Genomic DNA, 18,568 nt, shown 5'->3' with positions numbered 1-18,568 from the left:
TCAATTCAGTCTCTCAGTTGTGTCTGACTCTTTGCAACCCCATGGACTGCAGCACTCCAGGCCTTCCCCAGCTTTTCTGAGATATAATTGACATATAACATTATGTAAGTTTAATGTATACATGTTGATTTGATACATTTATATGCTGCAAAATGATTACTATTGAATTAACTAACACCTACAACAAATCAAGTAATTACCATTTCATTTTTTTTATGACAGCATGTAACATTTATTTTCTTGGCAACTTCCAAGTATATTTATAAGACAGTAATAGTAACTATAATCACTGTGTTGCACATTAGACCCCTATACCTTACTCATCTTGTAACCGGGCATTTGTACTCTTTGGAAAGCATCTCCCCAACCCCCACCACTGCCCCCACCACCCTTGTTAACCACCAGTCAAGTATATTTTTCTACAAGCTTGATACAATGCCTTACTTCTAAGAAATATCTGACTTTGAGGCCCCAGGACAGCATCTAACACATTGCATGCCCTCAATAAACATTTCATGTAAGTAATTCATTGGTATATTTGCCTAAGAAGAACATCAACATGGTGGAACAAAAACTGTGAGTGGTGCTGTCCTGTGTTCTTATCTTTTTAATTTTCTCCAGAAAGCCCTAAGTCCATCCCTGGTAACTGCTTTTGTTAAATATATATATATATATATTTAAAATATATATATATATATATATTTAAAAAAAAATATATTTGGCCATGCCCAGTCTTAGTTGTGGCATGTGGGACCCAGCTCCCTGACCACGGATCGATCCCAGGTCCCCCACATTGGGATTGTGGAGTCCCAGTCACTGAACCACCAGGAAGATCCCTGGTACCTGATTTTTAAAGACACGTGAGTGAATTTATTTTTGTGACTTACATAAAAGGGCTCCTCATTTCTTAAAAGCCTTCTGCTCATTGTTTGTTTTTTGGGGCCATGTTATAATAATCAGTAGCATTATAGGTCATTCAAGATCAGTGAGAATGTAAAGCGCAAACACAATTACTCTTATATCGTTTGAATTGGGTTCAGCATACTAAATCTACAAGGATACATGTGGGCTGAAAATAAGTTTTGTAAAAATACTTTTATTGTGTCCATAATGCCATGATCAATTAAAAAAATCTCAGCCATGGTAGCATTTCACTCATTCCACCAATAACTAGAACAGATATTTATACACAATTGTAATAATTAGTTAATTGGATGAATAAATTAACAAGTAAAGAAAGAGAACCACTTTATGCTATTAACAACACCAATTTTCAAGCACATAGGTATACAAAATAGGCTACTAGCAGCACTGAAATTCTTTTAGTAACTATAGGAGTGTGACTGATACCTTCATACATAGATAAGTGGATAGATAATTGAATGGAGAGAGACACTGTTCTGGGTACCAAACACGTATTAAACATAACCATGTTCATAAACTCATAGTTGACCAGACACTAAGAAAACTTAGAAAACTTTAAAAAAAAAACATAATTACCTTAAACATTTAATGCTAAAGGGGTTTGGGAAATGATTTTGGATCGAGGAAATGTATGGAAGAAGTTTTGATTTAGGTAGGACTAAAATTAAATATGGGCTTCCCTCCTGCCTGCAATGCAGGAGGCCCGGATTTGATCCCTGGGTCAAGAAATCCACTGGAGAAGAGAACAGTTACACACTCCAGTATTCTTGCCTGGAGAACTCTATGGGGAGAGGAGCCTGGCCAGCTACAGTCCATGGAGTCACATAGAGTCAGACATGACTCAAAGTGCTGGTCAAGTGCAAATGATGACAAGGGTTAGGATATTCAACACAGGAGTAAAAAAGATGAGAGAAGAGACCTGGATATGCACCTGTAAAACTGTATCAAGAGGGCTTTCTGTGGCTGGAACAGACTGATTTTGTAGGAAAGCCACAGTAAAGACAAGTAGTGTCACACAGTCCTGAGGAGCAGGAAGTTCAGTGTGAGAACATGGAGGAAATCTTAAAAGTTCTGAGAAAGGCAGTATGAGGAAGAGGCCCACTGCTATCATGAAAAGAAAGATAGAGTCTCAGCAAATGGGTAGATCCTTCTTGTTTAGTTAAACAAACAAGATGATCCTTTGTCAAGTGTTAAATCAGAAACTCTTTCACACAGGCATCACTTGCCCAGAATATCACAGGTTTCCCCTTCCTGGGTGTCATCAGTTCTACCCCCTAAAGGGTGACAAGTCATTTTTCAAGTGGATTCTAAGATTGTGTCTACATACAAGAAAAACTACAACTTGAACGTGACAGGAAATTAAGAGTGTCAACTGCTTAGCTTACAGCTGGTGGGTTCCATTCCCATACCTCCTGGGTGCCCTCCTTGGAGGTAGAAGTTTAGTTAAAGTGAAAAGGGCTTGGCCCTTTTCAAGGGTTTTTCAAGATCAAGATGGTTTTTGAATTCTAAGTCTGTGTGCTAATCTACTCCAGTGTAAGGCTACAAGTGGGTTTAGGCCAGTTAATCAGGAAATTGTTGATAAGGAATTGATGCTCATCTTGTCACTTTTTGGAAAATGCATCAGAAAAGGAGACTGCTGCTCTCTGATGTATGGAAGGCTCATAACCCATAAGCATGTCATGGTCATGGCAAATAGATGGGGAAACAGTGGAAACAGTGAGAGAGTTTATTTTGGGGGGCTCCAAAATCACTGCAGATGGTGACTGCAACCACGAAATTAAAAGACGCTCCTTGGAAGAAAAGCTATGACCAATCTAGACAGCATATTAAAAGGGAGAGACATAACTTTGCTGACAAAGCTCCATCTAGTCAAAGCTATGGTTTTTCCATGATGGATGTGAGAGTTGGGTTTTAAAGAAAGCTGAGCGCCAAAGAACTGATGCTTTTGAACAGTGGTGTTGGAGAAGACTCTTGAGAGTCCCTTGGACAGCAAGGAGATCAAACCAGTCAATCCTAAACAAAATCAATCCTGAATATCATTGGAAGGACAGATGCCAAAGCTAAAGCTCCAATACTTTGGCCACCTGAGGCAAAGCACTGACTCATTAGAAAAGACTGTGATGCTGGGAAAGATTAAAGCAGGAGGAGAAGGGGATGCCAGAGAATGAGATGGCTGTGTGGCATCACCAGCTCCATGGACATGAGTCTGAGCAAGCTCTAGGAGTTGGTGATGGACAGGGAAGCCTGGCGTGCTGCAGTCCATGGGGTTGCAAAGAGTCGGACACGACTGAGCATCTGAACTGATTGATGTCATAGTCAAAAAAAAAAAAAAAATAAATAAATAAAGTGGAAGAGAAAGGAAAAAAAAAAAAAAAAAAAAACACACCTGACATTTGGGCTTGAATATCATTGAATAAAAACTTTCAGTTTTCAGAAAGACTAATTTTCTGACAGCTAGCCTTATGACTCTAGCATTAATATCTTCTCATAATGAAATAATATTGAGGGCCAAGACTATCCATAAGGAATCCAGTGTTTCCAGTATTTTCAGCTCTTATCTATGAAATGTATAACTAGCCTTCTAATAAGCCATTTAAAAAGTTAAAAAACATGAGAGCATTGACAGAAAAATAGAGCATTATGCTAGAAATTAAAGATGAATACTTATGTTAAAAGCAAAACATTATTTTTCATGACATCAGGTATTATCTAACCTATCCAAAAGTATTATTTTCCCGTCTGAGTAGATGGTTAGGAATTCATGAAATTCTATATATTAGAATAATGACAAAGACATAATTTTATCATCAACAGAAGGAAGTTGAAAGGTTTATATACAAAGGAATACCGAGTAGTCAACATTCATGAATAAAGAACGTGTCTTTCAATATAACTTTCTGGTTAAATGAGAGAAAATCAGAGAACCTTCAAATCATGTTAATCAAGCTTCTCTGTAACACATCTTACCAATAAATATTTAGTCTAGCATACCATATTCAGAGAAGGCAATGGCAACCCACTCCAGTACTCTTGCCTGGAAAATCCTATGGATGGAGGAGCCTGGTAGGCTGCAGTCCATGGGGTCGCTAAGGGTCAGACACTACTGAAGTGATTTGGCAGCAGCAGCAGCAGCATACCATATTTAGTTTTCCAGTAGCAACTGAGGCTTTTGTGATACTTGAACTTCATGTGAATACAGAGGCCATTTATGAAGATAAAGTGTGCTCCTGAAAGGACAGTGGTAGTGTTGGCAAAGGTGATGCCAACCATAAAGGCTCATCTGTTTGCATCTTCTGGCAATCCTCCCATGGAGAGGCTTAGTCTGTTTCAGTATGACTTGAATCTGGATTAGACTGTTCACTTATTTTTACCAATGAAATACAGTAAATTCACATGTCTGAGTCCTGACGTTCATCTTTATGAGACTTTACAGCATCTGCTATTGTTCTCTTGACATTCTGCCCCAAAAATCGTCGCAAAAGGAATCTGATCTATCCTACCGGAGGCTGAGAGGTAACATGGAGATGAATGAGGCACTGCATCTAACAGCTTCCACCAGCTGCCAGTCATGGAGTAAGGAACCATGAACCCAGCTGTTAAAAGCAGTATATGTTCTGCCATGGGAAGATTTGGGTTAAGTTTACACATGCTCAATTGTGTCCTTATTTAACCTCTTCTTAGTGTCAGCTTTCTACTATGTAAAATGAGGATAATTGTACTATCTGATTTGTAGAGTACTTGAGAATATTAAATGAGTGAGTGAAATATCTTAAACTATTACCTGGAATAGCACACATGTGAATAAAATTTAAGTAACAATATTAGTATTGCTGTCATCATTGCTGCAATTCTTATTCATCTTTTACAGAAAAGGAAACTGAGACTCAAAGGGATTGAATACATTTCCCAAAGCCACAGAGCTGTGGAACCAAGATTCAGACTTTTGGGGTCCAGAGTCTTGTGGTTTAGTTGTTCGGTTCTGTCTGACTCTCTTGCAACCTTCTAGACTGTAACTTGTCAGGCCCCTCTGTCCATTTCCCTGGAATACTGGAGCGGGTGGTCGTTTCCTTCTCCAGGTGATCTTCCTGATTCAGGGCTCCAAACCCATTTCCTGCATTAGCCGGCAGATTCTTTAATGCTGAGGCACCAGAGAAGTCAGATTCAGAGTCTAGCTAACTATTAACCACCACACTTTTCTATTTCTGTTCTGTAACTGATTTATTCAGAGATACTATCTGCCAGCCACTGTGGTCCGTGAATTCACATATATAATTACATCAACATTGTAATTATCCTGGTTCAACTATTCTAAGCATATAAGTATGACTTTTGTACAACATTCACAGCCTTGTCTAATTCAATGAAACTATGAGCCATGCCGTGTGGGGCCACCCAAGACAGACAGGTCATGGCGGAGAGGTCTGACAAAATGTGGTCCACTGGAGAAGGGAATGGCAAACCACTTCAGTATTCCTGCCTTGAGAACCCCATGAACAGTATGAAAAGGCAAAAAGATAGAACACTGGAAGATGAACTCCCCAGGTTGGCAGGTGCCCAGTATGCTACTGGAGATCAGTAGAGAAATAATTCCAGAAAGAATGAAGAGACAGAGTCAAAGTAAAAACAACACCCAGCTGTGAATGAGACTGGTGATGGAAGCAAGGTCTGATGCTGTAAAGAGCAATATTGCATAGGAACCTGGAATATTAGGTCCATGAATCAAGGCAAATTGGAAGTGGTCAAACAGGAGATGGCAAGAGTGAACGTTGACATTTTAGGAATCAGTAAACTAAAATGGACTGGAATGGGTGAATTTAACTCAGATGAATATTATATCTACTAATGTGGGCAAGAATTCCTTAGAAGAAATGGAGTAGCCCTCATAGTCAACAAAAGAGTCTGAAATGCAGTACCTGGATGCAATCTTAAAAATGATAGAATGATCTCTGTTCATTTCCAAGGCAAACCATTCCATATCACAGTAATCCAAGTCTATGCCCCAAACAATAACACTTAAGAAGCTGAAGTCGAACAGTTCTATGAAGACCTACAAGACCTTTTAGAACTAACAACCAAAAAAAGATGTCCTTTTCATTATAGGGAAATGGAATGCAAAAGTAGGAAGTCAAGAAGTATATGGAGTAACAGGCATATTTGGTCTTGGAATACAGAATGAAGCAGGGCAAAGTCTAACAGAGTTTTGTGAAGAAAACACACTGGTCATGGCAAACACCCTCTTCCAACAACACAAGAGAAGACTCTACATATGGACCTCACCAGATAGTCAATACTGAAATCAAATTGATTATATTCTTTGCAGCCAAAGATGGTGAAGCTCTATACAGTCAGCAAAAACAAGACCAGGAGCTGAGTGTGGCTCAGACCATGAACTCGTTATTGCCAAATTCAGACTTAAATTGAAGAAAAGCAGGGAAAACCACTAGACCTTTCAGGTATGACCTAAATCAAATCCCTTATGATTATACAGTGTAAGTGACAAATAGATTCAAGGGATTAGATCTGATAGAGAGGGTGCCTGAAGAACTATGGATGGAGGTTCACGACATTGTACAGGAGGCAGGGATCAAGACCATTGCCAAGAAAAAGAAATACAAAAAGGCAAAATGGTTGTCTGATGAGGCCTTACAAATAGCTGTGAAAAGAAGAGAAGCTAAGGAGAAAAGGAAATATATACCCATTTGAATGCAAAGTTCCAAAGAATAGCAAGGAGAGATAAGAAAGCCTCAGTGATCAATGCAAAGCAATAGAGTAAAACAATAGAATATCAAAGACGAGAGATCTCTTCAAGAAAATTAGAGATACCAAGGGAATATTTCATGCAAAGATGGGCTCGATAAAGGACAGAAATGGTATGGACCTTACAGAAGCAGAAGATATTAAGAAGAGGTGGCAAAAATACACAGAAGAACTATACAAAAAGATCTTCATGACCTAGATAACCATGATAGTGTGATCACTCACCTAGAGCCAGACATCCTGGAATGTGGGCCTTAGGAAGCATCACTACAAACAAAGCTAGGGGAGGTGATGGAATTCCAGTTGAGCTCTTTCAAATCCTAAAAGATGATGCTTTGAAAGTGCTGCACTCAGTATGCCACCAAATTTGGAAAACTCAGTAGGGGCCACAGGACAGGAAAAGGTCAGTTTTCATTCCAAACCCAAAGAATGGCAATGCCTAAGATAGCTCAAACTACCACACAATTGCACTCATCTCACATGCTAGCAAGTTCAGTTCATGCTAGCAAAGTAATGATCAAAATTCTCCAAGCCAGGCTTCAACTGTACATGTACCGTGAACTTCCATTATATTCAAGCTGGATTTAGAAAAGGCAGAGGAACCAGAGATCAAATTGCCAACATCCGTTGGCTCATCAACAAAGCAAGAATGCCAGAAAAACATGTACTTCTGCTTTATTGACTATGCCAAAGCCTTTGACTGTGTGGATCACAACAAACTGTGGAAAATTCTGAAAGAGATGGGAATACCAGACCACCTGACCTGCCTCTTGAGAAATCTGTATGCAGGTCAAAAAGCAACAGTTAGAACCGGACATGGAACAATAGACTGTTTCCAAACTGGGAAGGGAGTACATCAAGGCTGTAAGGAATACCAGACCACCTGACCTGCCTCTTGAGAAATCTGTATGCAGGTCAAGAAGCAACAGTTAGAACCGGACATGGAACAATAGACTGTTTCCAAACTGGGAAGGGAGTACATCAAGGCTGTATATTGTCATCCTGCTTATTTTCTTATATGCAGAAACATCATTAGAAATGCTGGACTGGATGAAGCACAAGCTGGAATCAAGATTGCCAGGAGAAATATCAATAACCTAAGAAATGCAGATGACACTACACTAATGGAAGAAAATGAAGAAGAACTAAAGAACTTCTTGATGTGAGTGAAAGAGGAGAGTGAAAAAGTTGACTCAGAACTCAACATTTAAAAAACTAACATCATGGCATCTGGTCCCACTTCATTTGCCACTTCATGGAAATGACAATGGAAACAGTGAGAGACTTTATTTTTTGGGGCTCCAAAATCACTGCAGATGTTGACTGCAGCCATGAAATTAAAATACTCCTGCTTCTTGGAAGAAAAGTTATGACCAACCTAGACAGCATATTAAAAAGCAGAGACATTACTTTGCCAATAAAGTCCATCTAGTCAAGACTATGGTTTTTCCAGTAGTCATGTATAGATGTGAGAGTTGGACTACAAAAAAGGCTGAGCACTGAAGAATTGATTCTTTTGAACTGTGGTGTTGGCTAAGACTCTTGAGAGTCCCCTGGACAGCAAGGAGATCCAACCAGTTCACCCTAAAGGAAATCAGTCCTGAATAGTCATTGGAAGGACTGATGCTGAAGCTGAAGTGCCAATATTTTGGCCACCTGATATGAAGAACTGACTCATTTGAAAAGAATCTGATGCTGAGAATTATTGAAGGCAGGAGGAGAAGGGGACAACAGAAGATGAGTTGGTTGGATTGCATCACTGACTCAATGGACATGACTTTGGGCATGCTCTGGGAAGTGATGATGGGCAGAGAAGCCTGGTGTACTGTAGTCCACGGGGTCACAAAGAGTCAGACACAACTGAGCGACTGAACTGAACTGAACTGTACAACATTCCAGGCCCTCCCCACCCATCTACCATCACCTGTCATGACTCCTTCCCTCCTACTTTCCCTGCATTTCAGTCCATCCTTCCCATGCACTTCTGTGGATGCCATTCTCTCTGGTTATGATCCCCTTTCCCCGCTGTTTCTTTCAAAACTTTTACAGTTAATTTTACTACAAGGTCCTACCCCACCTTCTCTTCCTCTATGAAAACCTACTTTCTTTTCCTTAGAAGATTCTCAGGCACCCTCTCTGTTCCCATAGTCACTGTCAATGTATTATTGCTAAACTGAAATGTGACTGTTTTGAAAGTTTTGTTTACTTACGTCTCTCATTGACTGTGAGCTATAGAAGGCAGGACTTTGTATTTTTTTTTATTTATTTTCATATTCCTGACTTCAATAAACAACCTCTAGTTGAGTACTTTTTTCAGGTGCAACATATAACATTTGTGTTCCTGGATCTTTTTCTTTTGTTTATATTCTTATGCATATATTAACATTTTATATTGAAAATTACTATTTGAGGTTACAGAGGAGAATTGTGACTTAATGTAAAAAACTGGGTTTAGAAAGAATCAGGCTTGAGTTCAGATTTCAACTCCATCACTTGTTTAGCAATGCAACCTTGAACAAGTGATGTAAATCCTAGGCTTCAATTTAATTCCAAACAACTGGAAAAATAATAGTTATGTTGAAGACTTCACATACATATGTGTATCTAAAGAAAAGGAAAAGGAAAGTGAAGTTGCTCAGTTGTGTCCGACTCTTTGCAACCCCAGGGGGACTGTAGCCTGCCAAGCCCCTCTGTCCATGGAATTCTGCAGGCAAGAATGCTGGAGTGGGTTGCCATTTCCTTCTCCAGGGGATCTTTCTGACTCAGGGATTGAGCCTGGGTCTCTCACACTGCAGGCAGACTCTTTTCCTTCTGAACCACAAGTTTGAAGATAAATTTCATCATGATATGTAAAGTGCATTGAATATATAGTGGCTCAATCTTCTGGAAAAATTATTATCATCATTAAGGAAGATTTTATGAATGGAGAGCTGTTTTGCTTTATCAATTTCGTATGTGTAAAAGAGATGAAGTCTTGTTCTGTTCTGAGAACATTAAATTTTAAAAACAATACATTCCTTAGAGAGTCCAAGATTTATAAGTGTAATAAGATGTTAACAGACCCTGAAGATAGGAAAATTGTGCATCAAGATATATTCATTCAATCTTTAAACAGAGAAAACTTATTTTTTATAACCAGTACTTAACTTTTAGTATACATATTAGTGTAAGCACACCAAAACAGAAAATGTTTGACAATACAATTATGAATGATACAAATCTACTAAAAAAAGACCCAAACCAACAAATACCACCAACAAAGTATTTTTATAGCTTGTTTCCTCAGCATTTTATTATTATTATTGCTTTTTGGTCTCAGATGGGTCTGGTCTTTCAAAAATACGGCATATAATCAAGTTATATGTATCTGAATGCATATATTGTATGTATGTTATAATACATATATACATATAGCATATATGCATATAAATTCATGTATATATGTACATCTGGAGGCTTACAAGGTGGCACTAATGGTAAAGAATGGGGAATACATGTAAATCCATGGCTAATTCATTTCAATGTATGACAAAAACCACTGCAACGTTGTAAAGTAATTAGCCTCCAACTAATAAAAATAAATGGAAAGAAAAAAAAAAAAAGAATTCACCTGCCATTGCATGAGACATGAGATGTGGGTTCGATCCCTGGGTCAGGAGTATCCCATGGAGGAGGGCATGGCAACCCACTTCAGAATCCTTGCCTGGAGAATCCCATGGACAGAGAAGCCTGGTGGGCTACAGTCCACAGGGTCTCAAAGAGTCAGACAAGACTGAAGCAACTTAGCATGCATGCACACACACGGACATTTTGAACATGTTGCAGATTAAATTACTAACTAATAATTACGTTGAGAAAAAATGAAGTCATTTGTATTAGCTTACTGATATAGGAATTTTATTTCTCTTGCATCTCATGCCTTCATGATTACAACCTTAAATTTAGTGACACTTTATACATCATTAACTGCTCTTAAGAAAGTTTTATAAATCTATTTCTATCAACTATTCAGCTACCTCAAGCTTCAGTGTCTTTGCTGAATACAATTAAAGCCAATAGGGTTTCTGTCTAAAGGTTCAAGCCTCTTTGTATGGAGAAAAGTCAGCACAACTTTTCATGTATCTTGTGCTTCAAGCTGTATAAAAAGATCTATGCATCCTTCCAGATTTAAAAAAAGGCATATGACTGAAATTGCAGAATATTGTAAGATACTTTTTTCTCCAAATGTAAAAACACTGAAAATATATCCAATAGATAAAAGTTTAACACTAGCTTTTGTAGCTTATTTTAAGAAGTCAGAACAGAAAAGACAATATTGGTTTTTGAAGTAGAAGTATATATATATATATATATATATATATATATAAATAAAAGAAGTATATAGATTTTTCACTTAACTTGCCTCAGACACAAATACAGAAAACTATAATTCTTTAACTTTACTGGCTTTAATTGTTTCCTACACAAATGAAACTTTTTATTATAAATCTGAATTGAATGCATATCCAAAATACCTTTCTATTAACTATCTTAGTAGTAAATGTATTCTATTCTACATGCCTCCATTACCTCAGTAATTTTCAGAAGGTAGAAAAGAAAATAGTACATTTGATTCACTGAAAACATTTTAACCAGCAACAGAAATTTTGCCTATATCATAAAAAGTCAAAAAAATTTAGCTAGACTGTTTCTGGCATTGAATTGATTAAGTACTGAAAAAAAATGGAAATAATGTTAATGACATTATTATGTAACTCTACAAAAGGAGCTTCACAAACATTTAAATTCAAAGCCTTTGTTAAGCACTTCAGCTGATGTACTAATTACTTCAATTTAATCATATTCAGGGGCTTCCCAGGTGTCTCAGTGATAAAGAATCTGTCTGCCAATGCAGGAGACACATGACACTTGGTTTCAATCCCTGGGTTAGGAAGATCCCCTGGAGGAGTAAATGGCCACACTCCAGTATTCTTGCCTGAGAAATCCCATAAATGGAGAAGCCTGGTGGGCTACAGTCCATGGAGTCACAAAGAGCTGGACAGGACTTACAACTGAGCTAGTACATACCCACGTAACCATCGTCAGGAAAATTACCAGAATGTGCCATTGAATCTTTTACCATGGAAAGCAGAACTACTTATTTATCATCATGTTAGTTAAAATTGTTTGACCCAGTGCCTTTTTGTGAAGAGAGTACAGAATAGTAAAAACAGATTTCTCAGTGAGTCTAAGGATGGCCTGATGATAAATGAGGGTTCTATTTAAATCCAAACTGGATGTTGTAATCTTAGCTTGCTTTGGCTTAGCAGGTATATCTATATCCCCAAATTCTTTTTAAAATTATTTGTCATTCTTAGAATAAAATCAGTATGTGAAGATATAATATAGAAGTAGATTTAAGAATTCTCTGTTCACTTTGTGTGTGTATGTGTATATGTGTGTATGTGTGTGTGTGCTTGTTAAACCTCCCACTCACCCAGAATTCTTCCCTCTCCTTCTCTTTTTATTGCACTGTTTTGGGTTTAATTCATAGTATCCTTGTGGTACTAGTCAGTTTGCCAATACAACTTTATTTAGAATATTTCTTCTATTGCAGAGAAGAAGGTACCCAGTGTAACTTGAGAATTATCCATTTTACTCAATACATCCTGAAACAAACTCATAGATCATAATAGAAAGAAACATTGAAAATCAAACAGAGTCAATCTACACCACTGATAATTATATATCAATAAAAGTAGATGATTTTTTAAAAAAAATCAGCATTCTGTTTTCATCATTTTCAGACTAAGAGGCAATCTGAGAATAAGTGGGATTAATCAGAGCTGAGTCAACCTCATCTTTAGAAAAATGGGAAGATAACTCCTTTCAGAAATAAAATCTCTGAAGTTGTCAAAATATTTTATTTTTTACTACTAAGGAAACTTTGGGTTATACATTGACAGTCTTCACTTTCACATTAAAGTGTAAATATTCATAGGAAGTAGTGATATGTTAAATTGTTATCACACTTTCAGGAAGTGTGAAATCTCAAAAGACAGCTTTAGGGTGTTATAAGGCCTACATTCAAATCCTGATGATGTGACTTATAGACAAATAGATGTGAGCAGGTCATTCCTCCTAGGTGAGCCTCCATTTTCTCAACTTATGTATGTATTAAGAGTACTTGGCTCATCAAATCTCTTGGTTCAAATGAGATGATACATGGTCATTTGATTTATGACTGTAAACAGGCATATTGGAAAATACTATAAATAGGCAATAAGAAAGTATTGGATGATTTAGCATTAGAATTTTTTATAATTAAATTTATTTCTTTTTAATTGGAGGATAATTGCTTTACAATATTGTGTTGGCTTCTGCCAAACATCAACATCAATCCGCCATGGTTTCCATGCATATGTGTGTAGGAACTTCCACTGGATATTTCCTGAGACTTATTCTATGTTTTTTCATCAAAATGCTAATGCTATAGATGTAGAGTAGGTCTCAGGGAATATCCAGTGGAGATGCATACATACATATGCATGGACACCAGTGATTGGTTGAATTTCAGGGAAGCATATAACGGATAGTGATGAATGTGGGTGAGATGGAGAAGTACTGAAAATATTCTTTTCAGAATTCTAACTGTCCTTATTAAAGTACACAAGTTATGTCCACAAGATTTTCCCTCCTTTTTGATTAGAATTTCACTGGGACATCCTATGTATAGAGATTTAGAAGAGTTTTGTTTCTGTTAAATTATGGTGCCTAAGACATATCGTCAGTAAGACTATTCTTGAATTTGCTTGTCTTACAGATGCCTCTAAAGGAATATTCTGGTAGATGGCTGCATGTGGTTCAAGAGACAGAGCCTACACTCCCACATTACATGGGAAACAGGTAAATGTTCTTCTCTTATTACTGTCATACTCTAAACAACAAAATTAAATATTTTTTAATTATAGAAGATATATTCAGATATATTGTACATGACCTGGAAGGTGACTGAGACATTCTGTTCTCTGGTCTGGGTAAGCCTGAGATTTCCCTCCCCTTATGAATAAATTTATTCACTGACTCCATACCTAAACAACCATGTGAGGCTGGTTCATGTGTAACATGACCTGGACCTGGTTGGATCTCCTTGATCCACAACTGTTATGAAGTTATTGCATATTCCATAAGCAAATCCAAATGATGCATTAGTTATTTTCTTATTCATGCAGTCAGTAAATATTTGAGTGTTCACATTCCACACACTATTCTTCGAAAAGGAGACAAAGTAGTGTGTTGCAAAAAGAGAAAGTCATGACTCTCATGGAGCCTACATTTGAATTTTCCTTTATCTCTTCATGTATATATACAGAATGTCCAAACATGGTGCTTTCCAAGACCACAGCCTCTGATGAAGGTGTAGCCTCAGGAGCAATGTCTTATACTACGTATCTTCCTCTAAGATCTGGTGGGAGCTTGATCCAGTGGAAACGAATCCACATTCTGGCCAATGACCTGTCCTGTGGAGATGTATTGAGTCTGATTTTTAATTTTTAAGAATATGAATTGAAGAACTTCCCTGATGGTGCAGCTGTTAAGACTCCATGCTTCCACTACAGGGGGTGAAGATTTGATCCCTGATCAGGGAACTAAGACCCCGAATGCCACATGGCCAAAAAACACCTCCCCAAAAAAGAAAAAAAATCAACAAAAAACCTCTGCCTGCAGTGAAAAATTTACATGACTCTGTAAATGTACCCCAATTCAGTGAATTGTACAAGTAAAGCAAGTGAATTATATAGTAGGTAAATTATAACTCAATAAAAATTTCTTAAAAAGAATATGAATTAAATGTACAGAGACAATACAGAGAACACAAGAAGACTGAAAGGAATGAAGTAAAGACAGGTTATAAGACAGTAGAGGTCATATTAGGAGAAAGTAGAAAAGGCAGAAAAGAACAAACCATGATACTAAGAGTAGAAGTTGGGGAAACCAGCTGATGGAGACACGTTCCCGAGAAGCCTCGAACCGTCTGGATTCTAGAGCTGGGCCGCATTTGATCAAACCTTAATCATTTCATCTACTTCTTGACCATCCTGTGATCTCTACTTTTCCCAAGAAGTATTCCTGAGAAGCAATGTATATGTACTTTTGTAATAAACTCTGAGTACTGGAACCATCTTAAAGTGAATTTCTTCATCTTGCAACAAATTAAGCAGCCTAAATTAACCAGAGGGCCTATCTGCTAACAACACATATGATTCCTTCCTTCCATTTCCACTATGTACCCACTCACATTTTATTCACTTGTTAAGATGTACATTTATGCTGACTCATAGGGAGAACAAAGTCCTAGGAAAAAAACTCTCTAGCAAATGAACAATGCTTCCTTGATAACACCAAAGCTATTTTTTAAAAAAATTTATTGGGGTATAGTTTCTTTACAATATCGTGTTTTTTCTGCTGTACAGTTAAGTGAATCAACTATACATGTGCAAACATCCCTTCCCTCTAGACCTCCATTCCCCCAGCTCATCCCACCCATCTAGGTCACCACAGAGCACCAAATTGAGCTCCCTGTTCTATAAAGAAGAGAGAGGAAAGTAAATATCGTGCATTAACACATATATGTGGAATCTAGAAAAACAGTAAAGATGAATCTACTTGCAGGGCAGCAAGAGAGATGCAGATATAGGACACATTGGGGCAGTGGGGGGAATGAATTGGGAGATTGGGATTGATTGACATATATACACTATCATGTGTTAAACAGATAGCTAGTGGGACCTGCTCTATAGCATAGAAAGCAATTTTGATGACAATTTATTTCATTTGGCCTATTCAAGAGGTTATCAAAACTGTTCTATAAACAAGTTTCCTTTATACGGGGTGTTCCTGGGTAGCTCAGCTGGTAAGGAATCGGGCTGCAAAGCAGGAGACCCCAGTTTGATTGCTGGGTTGGCAAGTTTCCCTGGAGAAGGAATAGGCTACCCACTCCAGCATTCTTGGGCTTCCCTGATGGTTCAGAAAGTAAAGAATCTGCCTGCAATACAGGAGACCTGGGTTCGATCGCTGGGTTGGGAAGATTCCCCTGGAGGAGGGCATGGCAGCCCACTCTAGTATTCTCGTCTGGAGAATCCCCAGGGACAGAGGAGCCTGGTGTGTTACAGTCCAAGGGGTCGCACAGAGTCCGACACGACTGAAGTGACTTAGCATCAACAGCAGTGCTGTGCTTAGTCGCTCAGTTGTATCCAACTCTGTCTAACCCCGTAGATGGTAGCCCACCAGGCTCCTCTGTCCCTGGGGTTCTCCAGGCAAGAATACTGGGGTGGGTTGCCATTTCCTTCTCCTTGCTGTATTCTACTCACTGTTGTTTCTGAAGCAGGTCTCTCAGGGAGTCTTCTCTGACCTTATCCAATTGATCTGATTTATTAACTTTCTCTTCTGCAAAGACCAGCTCCATCTCACTCATGTCATTGTTGAGAATGAAACACACTCTAGATTTGTAGAATTCTGGGTCATCTTTTCAAAGCACTTGTAACGCATACATAGTACAATGATTTGGGCCAAGAAAGAATGGGTGAAGTGAGCTTGGACCAACTGCTTGCAGGCTCCGTCTAGAGAAGACTCATAGAGACACTTGCCCACCAGATGCCCTGCAGACTCATACATCTTCAGGAGCAGATGAGCAGGGCGATTAGCGTTGGGGTGCATTAGTGCTTGGTTGGTGTCACTGAATCGGGTGAAGAGCTGATTGGTGGTGTCAAACAGTGCTTTGCAGATTAACTCAAACCATTCCCAAAGAGGCCCTTCCCAGTCCAGAGCTTCTTCATCCTGAAAAACCACTTCAAAGTTCTTGCTCCAATCTGAGATGGAGAAATTCCGAGTGGCTTTCAGAGACGATTCCAACAAGGCATGTCTGCTGACCTTCAGGGTGACTTCAGAACGTGGCCTTTTCATATGTACCTGCTGAAGCTCTTGATGGAAAATGTTCACCGTGTCCTGAAAGGTCTCGGATCCTCCTATGTTCTCATGGAGGGAGCGGAAGAACGTGGCCGCTAAGAATTTCCTCTCCCTACAGATGAGCTCCCCAGGGGCTGAATGCCGCCATCCACCACAAGGGTGAGCAGCTTATGGACAGGGTCTGGGCCAAGCTTTGAAAATTTGATTCTGGGGCACACCCAGGAGGTGTAAAGCCACCAAGGAATGATTTTCTGGTAGAACTCCTTCTCTGAGAATTGTTTTGGTGACACATAGCAGTATACCTTCTTCGGTTTCTTCACCTTCTCAGGGGTGTGACACTCAGATGGTGAGTCTTCATCTTCCTCCTTCAGAGCCAGGAGGGCTGGCGCTGGGCAGAGCCTGTGTGCATGGGCGGGAGGTGCCACGGCGTGCTGGTGAAGTTGGCAGCGTTATACAGATAAGCTTCAAAGTAAACGCTCACTCCTAATGTGGATACGTTGCGTTCAATGATATTCCTCTCATTCTCGCTTAGGACAATGATGTCAAGTTCACCATTGTTGATTGGCTGGTTTTGGTATGAGATGCAGGCAGGGAAGCAGCCCCGAGAATGCAGGGTGAGCCGCAGGAACACCTGGAAGGTCTGCCGGATGGACGTCACCAACTTCTCAAATGAGACACTGGTACCTCTTCTTCTGGAGGACCAAGCTCATGAAGGACAGGCTGTAGTTGTGCTCATCTCTCAAGGACATGCACAGCACAGTATCCTTTATATGACACTAAGAACAGAACTAAGGAAAGCTATGACCAACCTAGACAGCATATTAAAAAGCAGAGACATTACTTTGCTAACAAAGGTCCGTCTAGTCAAGGCTATGGTTTTTCCGGTGGTCATGTATGGATGTGAGAGTTGGACTGTGAAGAGCACCAAAAAATTGATGTTTTTGAACTGTGGTGTTGGAGAAGACTCTTGAGAGTCCCTTGGATTGCAAGGAGATCCAACCAGTCCATCCTGAAGGAGATCAGTCCTGGGTGTTCATTGGAAGGATTGAGGCTGAATCTGAAACTCCAATACTTTGGCCACCTCATGCGAAGAGTTGACTCCTTAGAAAAGACCCTAATGCTGGGAGGGATTGGGGGCAGGAGGAGAAGGGGACGACAGAGGATGAGATGGCTGGGTGGCATCACCGACTCGATAGACATGAGTTTGAGTAAACTCTGGGAGTTGGTGAGGGACAGGAAGGCCTGGTGTGCTGCAATTCATGGGGTTGCAAAGAGTCAGACACGACTGAGCGACTGAACTGAACTGAAAAACAGAATGATAAAACATCTTAAATCTATGAAAGCTAGGAGAAATATTGAAAATGTCATGATAGTTCAAGACTTTGGATTCTTTTCAACTTGTTCCACAATAGTACAATGTAGCAGAAATAGAGGTGGAGAAGTCAGAAGCTGTTTAGAGATTCCAGATTTTCCCTGGTTGGCACCAAATAAATAGAGACACACACACAGCAAATCCAAGAAAGATGTAAACTTTTATGTAAGTCTACATAAAGCAAAAAGCTTGAAATATACCAACACAGTAAAGACCATTACTCATAAAAGCATAGAATAAAAACAGCATGGGACTCACACAAACAAACACATGTGTGCACATACACACTCAAGAGTTTCTAAAATTTGAGCGATGCAGGCCAGACCAGAAGACTGAGAGGTCATGTTCCTAGCCTCAGTCTGGTTAGAGAGAAAATTAAAAATAACAATCTGGCTTCCACACTATTACTTGTTGATACACTCTGCTCTGCCCTGATAACTGTATATATTTTGCTCTCATGCCATACTGTAGCTTCAGCCAGTCTCAAAGAAAATTTTTAACCTTCACAGAAATTTGAAAATCACTTGAGGAATATTTACAGAAACCTGGGCAGAGTGTCCCTCTATTTTG

General features: G+C 39.1%; 1 protein-coding gene and 1 pseudogene across 1 annotated transcript in view; both read right to left on the bottom strand.

Annotated features, from left to right (window-relative positions):
• Positions 1-18,568, bottom strand: part of ROBO1 (roundabout guidance receptor 1) — a 1,227,175-nt gene that overhangs the window by 876,154 nt on the left and 332,453 nt on the right. The gene's annotated exons all lie outside the window — the stretch shown is intronic.
• On the bottom strand, positions 16,028-17,375 carry LOC110122739 (apoptosis-resistant E3 ubiquitin protein ligase 1 pseudogene; annotated as a pseudogene).

This window comes from Odocoileus virginianus, chromosome 25, assembly GCF_023699985.2.
Source record: "Odocoileus virginianus isolate 20LAN1187 ecotype Illinois chromosome 25, Ovbor_1.2, whole genome shotgun sequence".
NCBI lineage: Eukaryota > Metazoa > Chordata > Mammalia > Artiodactyla > Cervidae > Odocoileus > Odocoileus virginianus.
This window is presented reverse-complemented; position numbering and strand designations above follow the sequence as displayed.